Below are 24677 nucleotides of genomic sequence, written 5' to 3'. Positions count from 1 at the left end.
TCCTTTAACATATGACCATCTTAGAATGTAAAGAAGTTATGAATTAAAGGAAAAGATAGAGAAATAAGTGGCAATTACATACCTTTTCCAATGCTCAACAATTTGACTCGAGAGACACCCTTTAGGCTTGTATATGGTGTTGAAGTAGTGATGCCCATGGAATACATTGTGCCTAGTTTGCGCATAGCGACACTCACGATTATGATGGATCGCGAAGCCCTGGAAGAGAGGCTCACACAACTGGCTGAGCTTGAGGAAGAGAGATTTCTAGATGGATTTCACCAACAGGTCCAAAATCAGTGCGAAAAATCATGGCATGATTGGCACATTAAGTTGTACACCTTTAAGGTAAATGACCTGGTTTTTTTATATGACAATAAGTTCGATAAATTTCCAGGGAAATTCAGAATGCACTGGTTAGGGCCCTATGTCATTCAGGAGATTACCGACAGTGGAGCAGTTAAGTTGGTCAAATTGAATGGGGATCCCTTCTGAGGAATGGTGAATGGCAGTTGATTGAAGCCATACATTGGTGGTCCAGCCATGTGACTATATGAAGGTAGCACAGTCTTAGCACTCCAGGAAGATGAAAGGAGGTGCGATACTATAAACTACATTGCCCAGGTTGGGGAGCTACGCGATTAGAGGATTATGCGAAGCAAGGAAGTGTCCATCAGGGCACGGAAGGACCCTGTGTAGACATGGTATGACTTGCCTTACCTGGGAATAGATGACACCATTGATACAATATTTGATCGTTGGCCGGTAGAATGGCGCACTACAACAGACTTGGTGATGGGAGGGAGCAAGTCCGTTGCGCAGTGCAAGAAGGAGGAGGCCAAGCTCAAGATGACACAGTTGGCCAAAAAGAGAAAGAAGGAGGCCAGTGACAAAGCCCAGGTAGAGCGAGATGCCATTCAGCAGATGAAGAAGCAAACAGGTGGAATAGAGTAGGGCTCTGACAAAGGTGCGATGTTGCTTTTACCCAAGACAAAGGAAGAGACAGATGAACAGATAGAACAGCAAGGCATGGACCCATAGGCGATGTCTGTCCGCATCAAATGTCCAAGGGAGCAAGAGAGGGGAGGGTCTAGGAAGAAATCCAAGGCCACTAAGACATCACTGGACCCAATCACCCTCACAGAGGGCGATTTGCATGATGTTGGAAACACAGTGTTGGATGTCATCAAGGAGGCCCTACAACAGTTTGAGCAGCAACAAAAACTAATATTGGGGGCTATCTAGACAGGTCTACAGGAGCTGCAGACCCAAGCGTCACAAGCTGGCATGATGTTGACGAGCCTTTCCATCAGCACTTCTGAAGTTATTGAGATGTTGTGCACAAAGGTCTCTAGTGCGATAATGCTACCTAATGGAGCACTGACCATAGAGAATGAAGCTGATAGGCCCACTGCCAGCGCCCTCAAGGGATTAGGGTTGAATCTGGAAATGCTCCCTGGCGAGGCACTCCACCTATTGTAGGATGGAGTGATTGTGGCACTGAGGGCCCATGAGCACCGCGCCCTACAGGTGATCAATGAGTAGCAGGTTAACAATGATCAGATGGCACTACAATGAAACTCTTCCATCACCGCTGTGATCAAGGTAACTGTGAAAAATAAATGAATAATTCAAGTCATAAAGGAGGCATGCTGAATGGTCCCGAAGTTGGCCATTCCTGAGGAAGAACCAGTCGAGGTGCGTGTTTGCAAGCTGCCTATAGGGGTGCGCGATGCTCACTCAGTGATGGCTCGGGTTCAACTGGAGTTGAACCTTTAGATAACCAAAATTGTAGTTTAAGGCCCAGCCTTCAACCCCACTAGAAGTAAAGGAGCAACATACAACCGCTGTCACATAAGAGATAGCGGTGGTTGACAGTGTAGTAGCAGACTGCACACAACTTTTTGAGTAGTCGTTCGAGGACCTGATGAGCTTGCAAGATGACCCTAATGTACAATGACTGGAGATAGAAGCGGGAGAACTGCAGCAATGCTATGTTGAGGTCAAAGGCATAGCACGAACCGTTGCGCTCACACAGAGATTGGCAAAGCTGCATAAGGCCACACAGTTGGAAGAAAAGGTGGATGCAGCGCAACACAAGGAACAATGTTGAAGGCGTGACTTAAGCCCTGGCTGGATGAGGCTTATGCAGTTAGGACCTCTATTGAAGGAAATATTGTGACTCTGCAAGAAACTTAGCAAAATTTTTAGGCTGACAGTTCAGGAGTAGTGACCATGCAGATGGTTGAAGAAGCAAAACAAGTGACCGCACAGTGCACTGCCAAGGTTGCGGTCATACAGGTTGAGCTGGGATGTCTTCGCACTAAGATCTTCGCACCTGCCAAGTGACGTGAGGGCAAGTCATGATGTTTTTGTTGGGGGCTTGTTGGGAACAGAGTCCCCCAAGGACAGTTTGGGGGCTAAAATCCCATGTTTTGGGTCAAATTTTGTAATAAAGTTGTAAAGTCTCCTCATTTGGTGGTCGCGGAGTGCGAAGTTGTCATGATTCATAAAGGGTTGTTCGCCCTTATTTTGTAAAGTGTAAAGTCGGTTATAAAGATCTACCCATGGTCTGTAGACCATGGGATTGTATAAAAAGAGCTAAGTAAGTAAGCTCTAAGTAGCTTTATAAGTAAGAAGCATTAAGAGATAAGGAGGAAGTTTTTAGGAAAGTCTAAGTTTCAGGTTGTAGCATAGGTAGAGGCTCTACAGGTGAGTGCGTAGGGTGGATAGAGTCTGTAATCATGTGAAGATATCAATAAAGAGAACCATTCTACAAATTTTGTGTCTTTATTTCATGTTAATGCATCTTGTCATATTTTGTATGGATTTCATTTACAATTCTTATGTGATGCACGAATGTATGTAATTATGTTGGTTAATTGAACGCAAGTAAGAATATATGTTTATGCGGTGCTAATTGTGATTGTTTAGTAAGATAAATAAAACACTTAAAGATAACTGGGAACTCATACAATACGCTATCATAGCAGCATGAAAGTACCTAACCTGCAGGATAGGGATGCGCGAAGGCCAATCATACTCCTTCACGAAGGTACTAAAGAGTGGAATAAAGGGCTAGATTGACAGAGCCTAGAACTTAGTGACCTGCACGAAAGCAGGAACAGAGGGTACAAACTGACATCATGACCATCTCAGGGTGCGGAAACTTGGTTCCAGCATCCCCTCATACTGCTTTGGGTGAGACTTCAGTCCGCGCTCTGTGGGCTGATGCTGAAAGGGCTGTTAGTGTAGGGATTTATTTGTCTAACTAATGTTGAACTTTGGTCAGGCCCCACGCAGCCAACAACAGGTAGAAGGTCCATCTGTTGACATGCACTGAGAGAATGGTTTGTTTTAGAATAAATCCATGATGAGGTGATCATCATAAAAAAAAGTCACTGTACATACATGTTTACTCTAGCATTTTATAAATGAATTTTTTTGAGGTAGAGACCATTGACAAGATATTTTAGGCAAGTCTTGTCGAGCTCTGATTGTTGAAAATGGCAACAAGAAATGCTAAAAATAGAAATGCTAAAAATAGCATTGCTATAAATAGCAGTTTGGGTACCAGTGTTGGACATAGCAACAAGGAATGAAAAATGGAAGTGCTAAAAATAGCATTGCTATAAATATCATTTTGGGAAAGATTCTAATTTTAGTTAGTTCCTAAACTAAAATTGAGAAGTAAAATTCGAATTTGATCTTAGCGGTTGTTTGTAAAATAATTAATTAATTCATCTTGAGTTAATTAGTTGGAGAAAATCAAGCATGAAGTCTATGTGAAGACATGCAACAGTTATCCCATTAATTGAGGAATTTAAACCTTAGTTAAAGAGATAAGGATGAGTTGTAATTTGAGTTATAATTAGTTAGCTCAGTTAACTGAGTTAAGTCAAGTTATATTAGTTCCAACAATTTGTGGAATTAATTGTGAGTTTAGTTAGTTAATGCATGCATGCATGTAACTGCTGCACTTCAGATAACTGAATATTCTCTCATAAATAACTCATGCATGTCAGTTCAGTTAGAGACCTAGTTGAGATCAGAGGAAGGGATAGTGTACTATCAGTTGGAGGAATTTTTCCTATATAGGAAACTCATCCATGCAGAAGGAATCATCTCCTTCAGATTTGTGCAGTTATTTTAGAGGTCAGAGCAGTGTGTGAGGGATTATTACACATAAGTGGAAGCTTGTGGACCCAGGAGAAATTGTGCAAGGAAATAGGAGGCTTGGAGGGCAGAGGAGAAGGTTCTGAGAGCCTTTGACTCTCTATGAGCAGTATTGTTTGATTGCATAGAGAGAAGGATAGCTTGAGAGTTGATTCTTTTTGTAACTTGAATAAGATTTCCACTTGTATGATAATACAAAGATTGGGGTTTTAGGCTGAGGCTTTCCCTGGGTTATTTCTTCTGTGTTATGTGTGATTGATTTCTAATTCTTAGTTATACGTGTTCTCTTGATCTTGCTCAATTTGATCAAGCTTCCGCAAAGTGTTGTAGAAGTAGATCTTGTATTATGTTTTAATATATTACATAATTTGTTGATCTACAGTGGGAATTTCTACATGGTATCAGATCTAGATCTGTAGAAAATTCTTCATGGTGTCGGAGCAAAGGTGATCAGAGCTGTGAACAATATACAAAAGAAAAGAAAAGGGTCGCGATTTTTCAGAGTAGATCTGAAAATTTTTGTCCAAAATTTTCAGAAAAAATAGCAAATCTAGATTCCTTGTAGAAAAAGACCCAAATTCAAAAAAAAAAAAAACATCTGAATCGGAGTTCGGATGAGGGAGATATCACTGATTTAAAATCAGCTCTTTTTCTAGAAAATTTCATGACGATGAGAAAGATGAAATAGATTGGTGTGCTAGCCAAGAACCTGTATGCACTTGAGGTACAAGATGCATGTAAAGCCTTGAGTAGCAAGGTAAAGGTTAGATACTTGGTGGTTGAGAGGGAGAGTAAATTACCTCTCAACATACAACCCTAGAAGAAGTCTCAGATTATTGTGGAGGAGCCACAAGTGGAGATGCTAAGAGGAGACCGAGTGGAGGCATCCACTCATGCAGAGACCTCCAGTAGGGGGACATTTTGAGCCAAGTGGGCAAAGGGATCACATGCAACCATACCTCTAGGTAGGAGGTGGGGCGATGTGGAGTGATAGTCCCAAGAAGGATGGCATAAGGGCAGGATCATTGAGGTACCAACGTCTTTGATTAGACCTTGCTACAAGAGTCTTGACGAGGAGTAGCAGGACTGGCTGAGTGGGTAGAGGCAAATGAGGATGGAGCGGCAGAGAGAGATACAATGCAAGAATCCCAAGATAGTGCAGAGCTAGCAGGTTACAACAATGCGAGAGGCACATGAGTGTTGCACCAGTGCAGGATGGCACAGAGAGGTGTGCAATGGTGCGAGATGCATGGAGTGTTACAGCAACTCAAAGGTCACAGAGGGAGCACTTGTCACTGGCAAAGGAAGCTTCAACATCAGAGGGTGTTTCTAGCCCAACAGAGAAGTAAGTTGGGAGTTTTTTTGTTTCTAGAGTTGTTGGAGCAATAACACTTGGGAGAAGTGTTGCATACAGAACATTCCAAAGGTTCAGGATCGGGTTCGAGTGGAAAACCTTTCTTTTTGAGAGGGAGTGTTGAAAATGGCAACAAGAAATGCTAAAAATAGAAATGATAAAAATAGCATTGCTATAAATAACAGTTTGGGTACCAGTGTTGGACATAGCAACAAGGAATGAAAATGGAAGTGCTAAAAATAGCATTTCAGGATAGATTCCAATTTTAGTTAGTCCCTGAACTAAAATTGAGAAGTAAAATTAGAATTTGATCTTAGCAGCTATTTTTAAAATAATTAATTAATTCATCTTGAGTTAATTAGTTGGAGAAAATAAAACATGAAGTCTATGTGAGGACATGCAACAGTTATCCCATTAATTGAGGAATTTATCCCTTAGTTAAAAAGAGAAGGATGAGTAGTAATTTGAGTTATAATTAGTTAGCTTAGGTAACTGAGTTAAGTCCAGTTAGATTAGTTCCAACAGTTTGTGGAATTAATTGTGAGTTTGGTTAGTTAATGCATGCATGCATGTAACTGTTGCACTTCAGATAACTGAATATTCTCTCATAAATAACTCAATCATGTCAGTTCAGTCAGAGACCTAGTTGAGATCAGAGGAAGGGATAATGTACTATCAGTTAGAGGAATTTTTCCTATATATGAAACTCATCCATGCAGAAGGAATCATATCCTTCAGGTTTGTGCAGTTATTCCAGAGGTCAGAGTAGTGTGTGAGGGATTATTACACACAGATGGAAACTTGTGGACCTAGGAGAAACTGCACAAGGAAATAGGAGGCTTGGAGGTCATAGGAGAAGGTTGTGAGAGCCTTTGACTGTCTATGAGTAGTATTGTTTGATTGCAGAGAGAGCAGGATAGCTTGAGGGCCGATTGTTTTTGTAACTTGAATAAGATTTCCACTTGTATGATAATACAAAGATTGGGGTTTTAGGTTGAGGCTTTCCCTGGGTTATTTCTTCTGTGTTATGTGTGATTTATTTCTCATTCTCAGTTATATGTGTTCTCTTGATCTTGCTCAATTCGATTAAGCTTCCGCAAAGTGTTGTAGAAGTAGATCTTGTATTATGTTTTATTATATGGCATAATCTGTTGATCTACAGTGGGAATTTCTACATGGTATCAGAGCTAGATCTGTAGAAAATTCTACAATGATAGTATGTATGCCCCCTTGTGGAGGAAATTATTAATGATGTATGGGCCCTTCCAAAGGGTTTAGAACTAGATGCACTGTCAATGAACTCGTGGTGATAGGCAGGAGAAAGATCCATCTGTTGACATGCAATGAGAGAATGGTTTTTCTTAGAATAAATCCATGATGAGGTGATCATCATAAAAAAATTAAGTCATTGTACATACATGTTTACTCTAGCATTTTATGGATGAAATTTTTTGAGGTAGAGACCATTGACAATATTTTTTAGGAAAGTCCTGTTGGGCTCTAATAATATGTATGCCCCCTTGTGGAGGTAATTCTTGATGATGTATGGGCCCTTACAAAGGGTTTAGAACTTTCCAGGTCCTACTACTTCCTGGGCGACATCGTAACGGAGGACTAACTACCCCTCGATGAATGTCTTGGGGATGATGTGGCGATCGAATGAGGTCCTTACCCTCTTTTGCCAGGGATGGATTTTTTGGGTAGACATATGTTATAGAGGTATCTTTCATGCTATGATAAGCTTTGGTAGAGTTTACCTATAGTGGTTTGCTACTAACCGAATAGATTATATGAGAGGCAGTACTACTCATAGTATGGGATGTTGATGCCTCATTTTTGTTGCTCAATAGAATATCTTGTGGGGGTATCCATCTCTAAGTTGCATCTTGTGATGGCATGGTTGGTTGGTATGGATTTGTTTTAGTTTTTCTCTTGCTGCACATAACCATGGAAGGTATTGAAATTCCTTATGTGGTGGAATTGAGAGCATATGTGACAATAACATTGTGTGATTGTTTCTTGGTTAGGGAGGTGCTTGTGGGGGATGTGGGCCATTAAGTGGAAAATGTCATTGAACCTACTTAGTTCATGGCATTTATTGATGAAATGATTGGGTTTATCACGTAGGGTGCATGTGATGGGTGATTTTCTTGGCCAATTGGTTTTGGGTTGCTTTTGGCTTGGTCTAGCCTGGTGATGGTGATAGGAGGTGAAATGATGGGGGCCTAGCTTTGTTGGCTACATTTTCTCTTCAAACACACATAAGACATTTAGGGGTCCTTCTTCACTGAGTGGGGGAGTGGTTTTTGCAGATTCTATGTTTGAGTCCAACAGATCAAGGTTTTCGTTCATGAGTTTATGTACACAACTCAAGGCTTTTCGGAACTTGGGAAGGCATCGACACCTCTTTGTATGATGGCTTTCCTCACAGATTGTGCATATATGTTGTTGGCATCTAGGTTTGTTGTTTTGAGAAACTTGGGTAGGTTGGTGGTTCTAGTAACATGTCCCTAGTTCGGGGCAAAGGTTCACCAAATGAGTATGTTCATCACACATAACACATGGTAAAGTAGAGGATGGGTGTTGCTACTTACGCTTCCTTCATGTGTTGTAGGAAGGTTTTTTAGAGCATGAAACAACCTCTTCTTGAATGTAGAAGATGTTTTGGAAATTATTTTCCATTTGAGAGTTGGTTAGTGATATTGGCTCATTCAAGTTGGTTTGAATGAGTGTATTTAACATTTATCAGTATCGAGGGATGTTAGGACAATGATGGGTATAGTTCCCATGTTTTTTGCATATAGCACACCCATGTCTAGTACATATTTATTTGTTACACAAGGGTACTGTTTTTTCTCCTTTTGGTGGAACTGCAGTTGGAGATGTTTTGGTGGTGTTCATGAGAGCTTTTATCTCATCTAATTCGGGGCATATGTGGGTTGGGTGCTCGAATTATTCACATAACGCACAGGGTTGTAGGGTTCTGGATGAGTTTGAGGACTCTCCTTTTTATTATTTTGTTTAACGTTTTTTCCAGCCACGGTTGGTGTAGGTGTATGATGGTTTTGAGTAAGGGTGGTTTCCTGAGGTGGAGGTACAAGCATATTTCTAACTGGAATGTGTCTTGTCTCAGCCAACATGGCCATGGGGACCAGATACCAAACTCATATCGCAAGAGCCATATTTGGTAATGTAAGAGTTTCCATGGCTTGGTATGAGACAAATCCAAGTGGGAGGCATAAAAATGGGGTTTGTGTAATGGTGGGAGGTAAGGTAGTGAATTTATTAGCTATTGGGGTGTGGTATCCAGAACTAGTTCCAAGTTTGAGGTGGTGTTTGATGAAGTCATCATGCACACAGGTGCTTTGGTATTTGGGACAAGATCTTGGTTTACAGGAGGGTCTCCTGGGAATGTTCCTAGGAGGTTTGATGGCTTAAAATGGCATGGGATGAGCTCAGTGTAGGTAGTGACCACCTCATGGGAGGAAAATATTAAGGGAAACACACCATCTGGTGTGGGTGAAGTTTCCTTCTCATAGTATGTGAGTTTATCAATGGTGATGACCTTCCCATCGTGGGGGAACATCATTGTTCTGAGCACCGACGAGGAGACTGCGAGAATTTCGTACATATAGCTTTGACCTAGTAGGATGTTGTAATCCAACTGGGCGTTGAGTACTTCAATGTCTATCAACACAATTTTTATAGCTAATTTAACTGGCATGCTACGGTATAAACCTACGAGGGATGAAGGGCATCCTTCGTATGCTCTGAGCACTATGTCAAAAGGCTTAAGTTCATGGGATCCTAATTTTTGCCAAACAGATTTGGACATGATGCATGTGGAAGCCCCTTCATCGATGATGCAATGATGGATGTTGATATTCTACACTGAGACATGGATTTAGAAAGCGATGGTTGAGGGTAGCCATGGAGTATATTTTTCCATGTCAAAGACCATGAGGTAGGAATCAAATGGGTCGATTGCGCCTAGAGTGGAAAGTAGGGCTTTCCATTGGGTTGGGAACATTTGTAAGACTTTAAGTGTTGACATAACTGATGGTGATTGTGCTAAGTCGTTGACTATGCTAAAGCTATGGGCTACTTTTGAGTTGTGTGTTGCATGCCATAAGGGTCTTTTAACCATTTTCGACATGGCTTCTACAGATGGTCAAGGGATGGTCAATGGAACTTTAGGTATTGCCGTAGCTGAGGTGACCATATTAGGCTCTGGGGGAGCTTCATAACTTTTATTCCTTGTTTTCAAAAGGATATCTTGCCCTATCATGAAAATATCATGATTAGGGGCATTATGGAGGTTCCCCCCAGAGGGATGATTTTGGGGAGTTTGTTGTTGGGTATTAATGACTCCCTAATGGGGGAAGAGGTCAAGCATCACTACAACTTGTTGACCGCCTTATCCCCTACTGTCTTGTATCCTTTTTACATTAGGAAATTGAGGACAATGGTGGGTATAATGACCGTACTCTCCACAGATATCGCATGTGTGATTAGTCTACATAGTGTTCTTGCCTTGTTTCTGTGCATTATTATTAGTTGTACCCTAGTGTTGGTTTCGGTTGGGGTTATCCCTTCCTAGTGCCCTTGGGAGTTGCTGCTGATTACTGCCCCCTTGCTTGGGTTCTCCCTTTGGATTTCTTTTTTATTTTGTCTTAGCAATGTTGGAAGGATTAACTGAATTCATTGGTTCCTTCAGTTGTTTCTGTGAAGCGAGATAAGGTTGCACTAGATTTACCCATGATTTATTTTGTGTTGGCTAGATGCTCTGTTGTTGTGTTGGGAAATGAGAGTATTGGTTTCCTTGTCCCTGGTTAACGTATTGACTCAGGGGAGCAGACATCTTGTTCGTACTCCAAGAGGAGTATTGGTTTCCCTGAGGGGGAAGATACAAGCCTCCTTGGGGGGGCTAGTATTAGTTAACCTTGTTGACTATATTTTGCATAGGTGCAAGTTGACCATTATAGTACCCTCAATGTTGCAATGGTGTTGTGTTATGGGTAACATCATATGCTTGGACATTGAACAAATACCCAGGATTTTGGTAGTGTTTGCTGTGGTGATTTTGGGATAGAGACCCAATTAATCCGTCAGCACTAGATGCACCTAAGATCTCTTTATAACTTTGTATGCATGCATCTGGAAGCACATGACAAATGTACCCGGACTGGGTATATATAAGCTCCAATTGTTGGGATTTATCAATGGATTCTTCCTTGTTTTTCGAGGATGAATTTGACATGTCCTTATAGATTTCTGATTTGAGGGATCTCAGGAATATGTCCAGGAGGACTCTATCTTCAAACTAGGTTTTTCACAGGCTACTACTTTTTCGCCATTCATGGAGATGGTTCGAGATGTGAGTAGCGGGTGTTTGTTGAAGTTGGTGATGAGCCTAATCATTGGGTAACTATATGGACCTTAATGCACTTCCAAGATTACTAAAATAAAATATTCTCATAATTCCTTACATGTTTTAATTATATTTTTCTTAATGAGATGAGTAATGTTATGTCTAGTGGGCTAATGTGAATTGATTACAGGTTTTTGGGAGAAAATCATGGAAATTTTGCCTAATTAAGTTACAAGAACTCAAATGAGACAAGAAGGAGAGATGATAGGGGATATATCTTCCTCATTAAAACCTCACTCATTCAAATATCCCTCAATCAAATCACACTAGCTCGGAGTTGCAAGCAACTGAGTCATGGAGATCATGGGCAGCTGAGCGAGTGACATTTAAGAACCAGTTCATATTGAGTTTGGGAGCCAAGCCTCCCTATAGTTAAGGAAGTTGTTGGAGACTTCAGTTGTATAAATAAGGAGGCCTAGAGCCTCATTAGGATTCAGATTTTTGATGTAAGAGCACCAAGCATTTTAGAGTTAAAGGATTGTGGCAAAACACTATTATGTAATTTTTTTTATATGATAATGAGAATGGGCATTTCCTTGATCCAGCACTGAGTTGACTCAGAGGGCTGAAGCTCTTGGGTTAGGTCCCAACCCTAACAGTAGAGGTTCCTCTTATTTTACTTGTATGCTTAGGTTATTTCATAGATTAATTGTTGAATTGAGTTTAGCATTGTTTCATTGCAAGTAGTGGTGAATTTGATTAGTTTGCTTTGATTTGTGGATATATTTAGCAATAGATTTAGAGAGATAAAGGAATACAAAAAAGGTTGATAGCAGTTGGATTTGGCCTTACTCCTCCCTTCAGGGACCATGGTTTGAGGAAAAACTCCTATTCAGCCCCAAAAAGAAAGAATTCTGATTTCTTATGAAATTTGGGGTTTTCTGCTACTTAGGCCAACATCTCTTCAGTTTTCAAGAATATGTTTCATTTGTTATCTCTACCATTTCCAGCCTTGTATTATATCTCATGGTGTTTCACCAAATTCTGCAAATATTTCCATGCATGAACTAGGCAATTAAATAATGGAATTCTATTTCCTTATGTTGATTGGAAATCTTTCTTGCTTGACATGATTCATGGGTAAATTCCAGTGATGTGTGTATTACAAGAGTTTCAATAGTGCAGGAAGATCTCATGTTAGAAGCCCCATCCTAACCTCATCCATCCATGATCACCAAGAGCCACTAAGTACATCAACCAATTTATCATTCCACAAGAAAAAATTTCCATGTTTGTTGAGAAAATACAACCATCTTACAAACTTCAGTTTGAGTTCCGAGGAAGTCCTAGCCACTCCCTTGCCTTATATCTTCCATCATACACCTTCCCTAAGCCCTATACCACCTTCCAAATCACTCCTGTTTCTTTCGGCAGGATCCTGTAGGAATATAGGGGATCTTGTAGGAGCATTAGGACATTCTGTAGGTGCATTAGGACATCCTGTAGGATGACCTACAGTGGCCTGTTTTGAGGTTTATTTGTGGAAAAAGAGTCTAGAAAGATAGGATAAGACCCCTAATTTCCTCCCAAGCCATCTAACCTTTCACAACCATCTCTAACCCACCTACCATACCACCAAGAAGAATTAGCATTCATATTTTCACCAAAAAGGACAAAAAGGAAAAAAGGTTATTGCGTTAATTCATATGCACATCGATAAAGTGTTTGATTATCTCAGATTACATGCCTAGGATAGTTAGGATTACACACATGTTACCTTAGGTGAGTGGTGTGTTTGAAGCATTTATTTTAGTCTTTCATTACTGCAGTAGCCAATATTTCAATTCTCTCAATTAGCTTAAAATGCCCCTTTCTCCATTAGCAATCAAACTTCTTCTAAATCAATAGAAGGTTGGTTTGAGAAACCCTAGTGGTCTATCACTAGCTCAACAGTGACAAAGAGTGGACACATTGCATCTACTTGTGTATACAACACTGTCACCTCCAAGTTTGTACGAACCTCGGGTTGATAAAGTAAAGTTGGTAGCCCTAGGAGTTACAACATTCTTACTGCAATATTGGTGCTCATCAGTTGGTGAGGATTTATAAACCTAAATTGTGGCAGAATGGGAGTTAGGAGAAGGTGAGGAAGGCAATAGCTAATGAGCTAAAGTTCTCGTGCGACGCAAAGGGCTGGTCCACATACCATTTTGCGGTGGGCCCAATTAAGGTGCGTTGAAATAGTAGTAATCTAATAGTATCTTCTATGATACTATTAGACAAACACCACAGGTGAAATGTCATCACATGGTTTCCTGGGTCTTCGCCTTGTTTTTCTTTGAACTTTGGAATGTTTGAAGGGAGCTTGGTGGGCATAGCTAGCCAATTTTGGCCATGGGCAATCAGGTAATTGGTTAGCTTTCTTAAATACGATAGATTTAGCGAGGTTAAGAATGGGATCTGTGCATTACTTGCCATAAAAAAATGATTCCAGACAACTATATGCAACAGAGTCCTCTGTGGGGACATCACGGGAGAATTACCTCAATGGGTATCTCGGGGACTGTTTGAAGAGAGGTGTGTGCACTCCCAAAGGGGGTAGTGTGTGGGGATCCTTCTAGAGTGGTGAAGGGTGTACTTTTCCAAGGAGGAGTTCTAAGAAAATCTGCACCAATAAGGAAGACCCAGTAATGGTGGCTAAGTGATGTCCTCTCGACCTAAATAGTGGGAGTCCTGGATCATTTCCCAGCAATGGGGGGAGGTTTAAAAAATGTCTAGATCAACAGGGAACCACGGGGTCTCCTATCGTGTTGATTTTGAGTGTGCGCTAATTTTTGGTTGGTGAGGGAAGGAGATAAATATCAATGCAGTTGGATCACATACATAAAACAAAGTGATAATATAAATGGTTTATTTTCCTTTAATTTAAACTATGTGATCAAGCAAATAAGAAAAAGGTTTTTATTTGTTGCGTATGATAAAAATTCCTATGAAGACCTAATCATCTTGTCCACTCTCAAAGTAACTAGGCCTTGAGAAGATATTCTCTGATGGGTCCTCGGGCAACGTCCCTAAAGAATTGGCAACACCTTCCAACAACTGAAGAATCAACCAAGGTAATGGTAATGAGGCTCAAATGTTGCCTGCACCATCACGTATAGGGAAAGGATGCCCTAGATTTGGTCACTAACTACCTTTGTCCCACGTGAGCATTCGATTCTATAGCTTCTTGGTATTTAGTTACAAGTACCAAGCACTAGATGGGTTAGGTAGCCCCAAAGAGTACCGCACACACTGGACCTAAGCCGAATCCCCTCTGAATTAGGTCTCTGTCATGCTTGGGTATTCTTTTCCATGGGATGATTGAAGGATTTTAAGCTCTGTAGAAAGTCAATAGCTATGTTTCAATGGTGTAACATGACCATGGTAGCTTATGGGATGCCTATCCCCAATGGTCCTAACCTAAACTATAAATTTGTTGGTGGCCCTTGTGGGGAAATTTAGTTGGTTAAAGTTATGGTTGTTTTTAAGGAGTCTTACTTCACTTATGGAGTGATTTTGTAAGCCAAAATAGACTAAGTACCCAAATCTCCACAAAACAGGAGGCTTTCTTGAGTACAAAGCATATGAAGGCTTAGTGGGTAATGCAAGTGAACATACAAAGTGTGATAAGATGTGGATATGCAATGCAGGGAAAGTTTTAAGGATGAAGATTAATCTTAAAGTTTAGAAACCTTAGCAAATGTTGCTAGTCTCTAATATGAAAACTATAAAATATTTGGTGATATCTTTGTTAAAAAATTCAAATTTATTATGCTTTCATATATACTCTATATAATTTTGGCGATATTTAAGGTAAAATATTTTTTGATTATAAAACTTGGGAAAATTATTTTTAGAAAAAATGGAAATTGGCGAATATTTTTTTTGGAAAAACCATGGAAAATTAGCCCACCTACGAATATTAGCCCCTAAAATTTTCTATCATGCGATGATTCTTTTCAATATCCTTCTAATTATGCTAAGTGTTGATTGTTCCTTACGTGGAAAAAAGAAATATGTTTGTGGAATATGGGCCACCTACTTTTTTCCTATTAAACTATGTGGAGTTTAATGAGGGAGATGGAAATTCAAATGTTTTCGAGAAGGTTTTCATAGGAAATCCCAAGTTCGTCTAAGAGACGCAAGGGAAGTATAGATTACTTACTTTCTCTACTAACATTTGCTCCTAGTACCAAAAAAATGCTTTGGTTAGTAGAAATATTTGTGGATAATGGGCCATTTACTTGCTTCACTAGTTAAGCTATGTCATTTGCAGAAATTTAAGCAAAATAGTTTGAAAACATATGTGGATGTTGGCCACTTACCTTGATCCCTAATTAGGCTATGTGGGTATTTTGCAAATGCATAAAAAAAACATTAATTATTTAATTAATTATGGTTCATTAAGCAACCAGGAGTACTAAAACCAAAAATATTGAATGCAGAGATGAAGGCAATTCACTAAAGGCTTCCAATCACCTGAGAAAACTGAAAAATACAAGGTTTCTCTTGATCTTTGTTTACTGAGCATCTTTTTCAGACACTGTTGTGGCCAACAACAACCCCCCTTTTATTTAGTTTTGTTACTAATACTAAATAAATGGGGACCCTTCTAAAAAAAATAAAAAGTAGCACTTATATTCCCCTTTGAATAAACCATACTTTCATAAACTTAGGAAAACACACGCAAAACCCAAAAGGACTTAAGTTTTATGATTAGTTCGAATAAAATCGTTCTCCCAATAATAAAGCATCACATCGCAAAGGGTAATGGAAGACACCATATGAGCAAACTATTGAAATTGCGAAATCGCAATGCGAGATTGCACGCCTTAAAGACCCATCGCAGATTGCAGCTTTCATATGCCGCAAGTATCACTTAAGGTAAAATATCCCGACCTAGGGATATGCGATAGGGCATCTCGCAAATCTGCAATATTGCGATGGTGATATATTATTGTTAAGATAACGGATTAGCAATATTGCGAAGCAAATCACAAAATCGCTTTATCGCAGATCTGCAGGGCTCACTGTTCGATAAAGTTTATCTCGTAATCTGATACCAATTCATGCACATTATTGTCGATTTAATGGGTTAGTTGATGATCATTAATGAGATAAGATTTAGATCTGATCGAAAGGTCATTTCACGTAGGGTAGTATATTTTATATGATTTCGGAATTAAGAACTTTCTCGTCACCTTATCTCTTATCATTACTCTTTCCTTACTTGTAAATTGCAGGAGCGGAAAGAAGAAAAATATATGTAGTAGTGTTTAGAGCGTAATGGGAAAGAACAGAAAAGATCTGATTGTTGAGGAAAAAGAAATGATGCCCTTATACATAGACACGACCTGTAACAGAGATGCCAGCATAACTACTTGGGAAGGCATATACAGTTTGATCGAAGAAGAAAGTCCCAGAATTATGGAGGTTAAAGCAATAGCAGACTCATGCGGGTCGTCTGAGGCATCGATCATAGAACTTGCATGTTCGTTCTTGCACTGAATAGCGGCAAGACCCAAGATTCTTCCATACACAGACATGGTCAAGTGGGTACTAGACAATGCTGATATATTAGACAGACAATTCAAGACTTAGAGCCAAGAACTCATCGGGTCATTCACTCCACAAGATTTAAGGCTTATGTGTCATCTACCAGAGCTGCAGGCAACCTACAATAAGCAGTTCATGGAGAAGTTCGCCAAAGAAAATGAAGATTTGGCGGCATGCACCAAGGATTGGTCGGCAAGGGAAGAACAATTAAAAGAGGATAAACATTGTAAGTACAGTACTGGTTCCCTCTCTTCCCCATATTGCTTTGCTGCTGCTATGCTCTATAGACTATTTGGAAGGCCCGACGTCAACAAGTTTTCATTTGAGTGGCTATCCCTATTAGATGCAGCCACTAATGCCACTATTGTGGATTGGGCTAAGATATTGTCTGATAATTTAGCTACAGCTATTTGGAACTACCGGTCCAAAAGAACTACTACTCAAAGGATTTATCCTCCTTTCTATTTAGCTGCTTATGTTATGGATGCAATCTGTTATGTTTCCAAATTTCCTTTAATGGGTTGGAAGTGGACTACTCAGAATCCCTTCCCCATTCACATTTATCATAAGGAAATATGGGATTCCAAGTTTATTCCGTATTTTTATAGAATTTGTCATGGAGTCATGCTACCTCTTCACAGAATGTTGTATAATAGGGACACTCCAAGATTTTCCCCCGAAGTGGAAGTTGACATTCTTCTTGTTGCAAGATGGCTTGGAGAAGAGATTTTCACCTATCTCAAAGTATTTGGAAGCATTGCTTCCCCTCATGTCCTACCCTTATATGTCCCTGACAAGTTATTGGTGCGAAAGATTAACTACTAAACCTACAGGGTGGGAGGTATGAGCAAAGAGCTGAAAAACAAGAAGAAGGCCATTTGGCCACAATTTCCTGTGGCCTATGGGGCCTTTTCACTGTTTGATTTAGGTCTTGCATTCAAAGAAGTAGACAATATCCTATGTCTATGACTATTCAAGTTTCCAAGGAGACAATTCAACCCTTATGATGTCATTAAGAATTTCACTACTACTGTCAAGATAAAAGTATTTTCCAAAGAAGATGATATTTTTGATGATACCTTTCAATAGAAAATCACACTGAAAGAAGTTCTACACTCGGCCCAAATTCAATTCCCTCCAGCAGAATTCCAAGAATTCAAATTGTACAGAGAAAGGAGATTAGCTAACATCCCTTTGGATAAGTTATGCTTGGAACCAATAAGGGAGCCAACTCCCAATATCAGTTTAAGTGGAAGTTCAGGCACAGACAAGTCTAGATCGAAGTCTAGGAAAGAAACACCAAAATGCTCTAAAAGGTCCAAGAGTGACCATAATAAAAGTGAAGGGTCAGTAAGAGATACTGCCCAATCTAAAGAACACCCAGAGCAACAGGTCTTGACTACACCAGAGGTAAAGGTTCCCCCTCTCATCATCTAGCCACCAAAGCCAGTGAGAACTGAGCTGGATAAAGAGTGGGAAACATTCAATGGATTGATTAATACTGAGGAGCAGAACACAAAGACACCTGAGAATACAGTTCAGATAGTGACTGATATGGTCATTGGAACAGTCAGCAATGCTCCAGAAATGGAGCATATTCCCATTACCCCATCTTCTGAAATCATGCTCAAAGTGGAGGAGATTCCTCCTCTAGATGTATTTTATAGTTCAGAGCATAAGGCAATGGTAAGAAGGTAAAGAAAGAAAAGGAAATTGGACAGTGTGCTCTCATCTGAGATGGAGTAGTTAGACGTCCTTTGGTGAGACCCTACCACTGACCCTACTGAAAGTCTCACTAAATTATCTTAGATCGCAGGAGCCTATGCTTCTGCTACCATTGACAAAGTGTCCGAGGTACAACAATTACTGAAGGATAGAGAGGAACAAATACAAGTTTTGTAGCAATAGCTACAGCAAGCCAGTGCCAACAGCAAAGCAGAGGAAAATTTAGAAAAGTTACAACAACATTTTCAACAGATGTAACTGGGATACTAGAACAATTTGGCTGAAAAAGAAAATCAGTTGCAGGTTATGCTAGAGATGCATAGAGATGATCCCAAGCTTACAAAGTTTTTCACAGAAGCCCTTGCCTTAAATGACCCACTCTTGCAACAACAAGAAGCATTATGCCAAAGAATATCGCAATGGAGCTCCTATTGCAAGATGAGCGACAAAATTACCAATCAAGTCATAGATTTGCGACATGATTATGATTTAATTGATAAAAGAATTTCTGATTATTTGGCTTGGAAGTAATCGGAAGAAGGAAGGAAAACAGGCATGCTCAAAATCAATGAAGCCGACAAAGAAATTCTCTTTAATAAGTGGGATGCACAAATTAGGAAGGCAGAATAGGCAACAAAAGAAGGAGCCACATCGACAAACAATGTCATTGATTGTGTCATTGAAAACCTTCACAGAGAAAACTTCATATCAGAGACTGCTCCGAGATTTCTCCCAAAGGAACAGCATCTGCAGACAAGTTGGAGACAAAAGGCTAAAGAAAGAGCAGATTCCATCAAGAAGTTAACCAAGTTGAATTAGGATTCTTACTGGCAGTACTTGGTTAAACCGCACAGTCAATGCATGACTCTCAAGTGCCTTACGAACTTTGCCGAGAAGATAGCGCCAACACTTGCCGATTCTGTTTTTTTAGGGAAACTAAAATTGAAGGTCGGCCAACTAATGCTCCTCAAGCCGATGTTTAATTCTTGCGACCTCAGAGAACAGATACATAGATAGTTAATTTCCAGATTCAGTTTTAGTTTTAGTTTTAGTTTTGATTTATTTTTGCCTTAGATGAGAACGGTCATTTAAACCTCCTCCTATATTTTTGTAATAGACTATTCTTAGTATTTAGTTAGTAGTATTTTAACCCCTCTCATGCATTTAGAGAAGGGTCCTGAAATTTGTCAAAAACTTTTCCTCAGAACATGCACTTCTACACCTTCAGAGGAGGTTTTGATGAATGAATGGAATGAGATTTATTGATATTTGTGTTTAATATCTGCTATTGAAATGCACTTTTGTACTCTTAGTAGATGTTGAATTAAGAAGAGATAAATCTATATTGTTGAAGCTCATGAGTAGAACTTGTTATCAATGGTACTTTTATCTCTTAATGATTTATGCTTATGTGTTAAAGTGATATTTATGTTTAGTTATTGATATATGAAGGCTTGAATGTTTGAGTTATCATTTGGAACTTTTGTACAGTGATGAATATTCTGTTTATGCTTAATGTATGAATGGATTATTATACGATATGCTTCTCACAATTGTTTTGGCTAACTTTTTATACGAAACGATTCTTTTTTATCGAATTCTTTTCTCGTAGCAATTGAATGATCTTTATTACCAATTGCTGTTAGAAATTATTTTAGATCGCATAACTGAAAAGTTAAATCCCGGGTTAGTTTTAGAATTAGATATTTCTATTCATTAGAATGCAATTGCATGTTATTAAATTAGACTTATATTAAAAGCATCTTTACTTAGAAATCATTAGAAAGGAAATATCAATTCTCATCTCACGCACACACACACAAATTGGGAAACTGGTCCCATTATCCCCAGTCAGACCCACCATCCCAAATGGAAAGGAGTTGCTTTCAAGGTCCAAATCGGGTGGGTATCCCCCTTGTTGTAGACTCGATTTTCGGGGCTTCAACATATTTGGCGCTAGAAGGAGGGCTTGAAACTGTGAATGGCTAGTAAATCCAAATCTAAATACCATTCTGAGAGCAAATCGCCCTCAACATCTCCCCCGACTTCTCCATCGCACTTCGAATCTTTAAATCTTGAGCGAGAAATCGATAAAACAACAACCAGTACCACAAACCCGAACATTTCAGAGAAATCAAATATCGAACCTCTTGAGGTTGAATCTTTGATTCATAAACTTCAAGGATTTTCCATATCACAGCAAAAATCTGAAATATCTCAAGGTAGTGTGACTTCGCAATACAATCCTTCTCATCTTCTTACCAGATTGTAGAGTGAAAAGTTTGGTATCGAACCAACTGAATTACCTCTACCTAAAAGGAAAAAAGCAAGGAAGTCGCCTAAAGGGTTTGATAGTGAGACTCTTTCATCATCCTCATCCATATTGACTTCTCCACTGCAAAGTCAACCATCCACCCCTCCACTTCAAGTTGTTGTCCACCAGACTACTGGAACTTCAACATCTGCTTCTCAATCATCTGGAACTGTAATATCCTCATCTTCCCAACCTCAAGGACCATCTTCTGTGATTTCCTATGCTAGTAGTTCAACGATGGCCCAAACACCATGGAATAACCCAAAGGCAGTCTTAATGCTTGTGCCCCTGAGTCAAATACCGACCCATCCTTAAAAATTGCTACCTAAGTTTAATCTTGAAGCAGGCATGCCAGCAGAAGAACACATAAACATCTTTATGTTATCTGTAAATCTAAATGGAGTTACTAATGAAGATGTTGTTGTCCGGCTCTTCCCTTACACTTTACAAGGGGCAACCAGGTCCTGGTATTTTTCATTACCATCAGGATCCATCACTAGTTGGGATATTTTCCAAGAGCAATTCTTGACTAAGTTTGGTGATGATAGATCTACTGCAACATTGATCAATGATCTATCGAATCTTAAGACTGAATCGAGAGAACCTATCAAAGATTTTAACTCGTGTTTCAACAAGCTTTTGAATAAAATTCCTACCGCTTCCAAGCCTAGTGAAGAAGTTCGAAGTGAATGGTACATATCTGCTTTACCATCAAACATAGCGATCTTCGTTGATAGGGCTGCCAAAACAACATTGGCTGATAATATGAAGGAAGCGATAGTGATTGAAAAACGTATCTTAGCTTTAGAAAAGAAAAACGTTGTTGATGAACGAAAATCTAAGAAGGTTACTTTTAGAGATGATCCTAAGAAAAAGCAATCAAAAGACTCCTTTGATTTAGAAGGATTGTAGAAAGTCTTAAAAGCCATGTCTAACGTAATGGTTGATGTTAAGAAACAAGTAACAAAGACTTCTTCTAAAAGGCCCTACAAGCCCTATAGAAAAAATCCTTCAACTGATTCAAAGCCTCTCAACGTTATAACAAATGCAAAATCAAAAGAAGAAGAAGAAGAGGAAGTTTCTAACGAGGAACCTATTGATGAAGATGAAGTTGTAGAAGTACAAGGAATGTGGGACTTCATCCTCCCAGATGAAGAGGATCAAGAGGCATCACCAGTTAGTACTAGAAGTAGAAATCAACTTGATCCTCCACAACCTAGTCCTAAACAGAAGAACGCAAGCTCGGTGTCTAAAGATAAAGTCGCAGGTAAGAAATCATCACCAAAAGCGACTCAAACAAGCCCAGTCCAATCCAATTCACCTACTCCATCTAAAACACTGATTGTTTTTTATGAGATGGAGTATAATATCATTGAAGACATGAAGAAGACTAGGGCTAACATTACTTTTCATGAATTGAGAAAATTGAAACATCAACAAAAGCTACTTTTGAAAGAGTTACACACAATACCTGTTGCACCTCTGCCTGCCACTGTAATCTCACAAGCTTCTCATGAGATGGGAAGACCTCCAACTAATATGACTAATAAATTTGATCCAAATGATATCGCTTTAATTGGAGGTAGTTCAAGATCTCATACCCCCCCATTCCTTCTTACTTATGAAATTTTCAATAAAAAATTGCATAATTGTTTGGTAGATTCAGGAGCTTCGTCTAATATCTTACGTAAAACAATATGTGCAAAGTTAAACGTCCAACCTCAAAAATCTGCAGTACGCATAGTTCAGCTGGACCAATTGCACGTTGAAGTAACCAGTGAACTAAATCAAGTTACCATAAGGTTGTCATCTAATCCAAAGGTATGTCAAGTCATTGATATTCTAGTTGCAGACATTCCCGAATTTTATGGCTTAATTCTTAGTAGGGATTGGTCTGAAAAGCTTCATGGATACTTTGCGACCGACTGGTCACATATGTGGCTCCCTTACAATGGTAAACTGAATCAAATAAAGGTTGAGCGAGAAAGACACCAAAAATACATAGTGACGGAATTGGAAAGAGAAAATGAACCTTTAGCATACAGCAACAATAGAATTGGAAACTATTCTGTTGACACTTTCTTAGGAAATTTTAATGCTCATACTTCGCCTTACTTAGAACAGTTTGTTCTGTCTCAAGTAGAAAACTTTTCTCAAACAGATAGCTCTAAATGTGTTAATTTTATAGATAGTCCTGTAAATAAATCTTTATTTTGGAAATTATTTTTTGATGGTTCTAAGTCTAACGATGGAGCAAGAGCAGGATGTATGTTAGTTAGTCTAGAGGGAAACAAAACTATGTTAATATGTAGACTCGAGTTCGATTGCACCAATAACACTGTAGAATATGAAGCTTTAGTCCAAGGATTATACAAGGCAATTGGATTAGATATCAAGTATCTACAAGTCTTTGGAGACTCTGAGATTGTTATTAAATAGGTACGAAATACTATACATTGTTTATCAGGTCATTTAAAGCATTATCAATCTTTAGTGCAAGATCTAACTGAACATTTTATAGCATTTAACATTTCACCGATTCCCAGACCCCAAAATGCTAGCGCTGACCTCCTAGCAAACGTAGCTTCCAAGCTCATTCCCTCAGAAGACTATAGCCCAGACAGATTCTCAATAGAATTGATCTTTAGGCCCTCGATCCCTGATAATGTTACAAACTGGAGAATTTTCAACGATGATCCTGATATTGTAAGTTTCTTGACATCGGAAGGATCTTACACTAATCAGATAATTGATGAGGACCAACATGACAAGCAGTTACAACAAGAAAGCATTAATAATGCTATACCAAAATCTGTAGTCAATTTGGAAGACCTATATGATTTGAAAGACCGATTTAAAAGATCTACCAATTCAAAAATTGAGAGTTCAACTCTGAACTATGAATTAATAAATCTAGGAACTGATACCAAGCCACAGAATATCAATCTAGGTCTTGGCCTAGCCCCTGAAGAAAAATTATCCTATGTTCGTCTCCTGAAACAATACAAAAGTGTCTTTGCCTGGAACTACGATGACCTTAAGACTTACGACACTTCAATCATTCAGCATACTATCCTAATGATAACTGATGAAAAACCTATCTAGCAAAAGTTGAGGGAGATCCATCCTACTCTGGAAAGCCAGATTAAATATGAACTCAACAAATTATTGAAAACCAAAATTATTTTTCCCGTTCGACATTCTAGATGGGTTTCCAACTTGGTTCCCGTCAGAAAGAAAAACAGAGACATTAGAATTTGTATTGACTTTCGAAATCTTAACAAAGCTTGCCAAAAGGATAACTTTCCCCTACCTCCTATGGAAAAAATATTACAAGCAGTTGCAGGATCAGAATTAATGTACTTTTTAGATGGTTTCTCCGGCTTCGACCAAGTTTTGGTCCATCTTGACGATCAACTAAAGACCATGTTCAAAACCAAATGGGGTACTTATGCATATCAAAAGATGCCTTTTGGTCTGATCAACGTTGGTGCTACATTTCAAAGGGCCATGGACATCGTATTTAAGGGATTAGTAAACAAATCAATGGTGATTTACTTGGATGACATAACTATATATTCTAAAAAACATGGTAATCACCTTAGAGACTTAAAGCAGATCTTCCAACGTTGCCAAAGGTATAGGATTTCACTTAATCCAAAAAAATCCTTTTTTGCATTAAATGAAGGAAAACTTCTTGGATTTATAGTGTCAAAATCTGGAATCCATATTGATCTCAATAGAATTAAGGAGATTTCCGAAATACCCTTGCCTCACAACAAGAAATCCATGCAATCCTTCTTTGGCCAGATTAATTTTGTTAAAATATTTGTTCCAGACTTCTCAAGGATTGTATCTCCCTTACAAGCAATGATCAAGAAGAATTCACTATTCAAATGGGGCCAAGAATAATATGAAGTATTCAATCTGATTAAGCAAGCGATTGTTAATGCTCCATCCTTAGTGACTCCAAATTTTTTCAATCTTTTCATTTTATATACATTTGCCTCTGATAAATCATATGCTGCGATACTCACTCAAGCCAATCAAGACAAGGCAGAAGCCTCAACTGCCTTCTTCAGTTCAAAACTACAAGGGGCCGAATTAAATTATTCTAATGTTGAGAAACAAGCTTATGC

The sequence above is a fragment of the Pinus tabuliformis genome, chromosome 5_2 (assembly GCF_031772625.1).
Source record: "Pinus tabuliformis cultivar Carrire ecotype Pingquan chromosome 5_2, CPIR1, whole genome shotgun sequence".
NCBI lineage: Eukaryota > Viridiplantae > Streptophyta > Pinopsida > Pinales > Pinaceae > Pinus > Pinus tabuliformis.
This window is presented reverse-complemented; position numbering follows the sequence as displayed.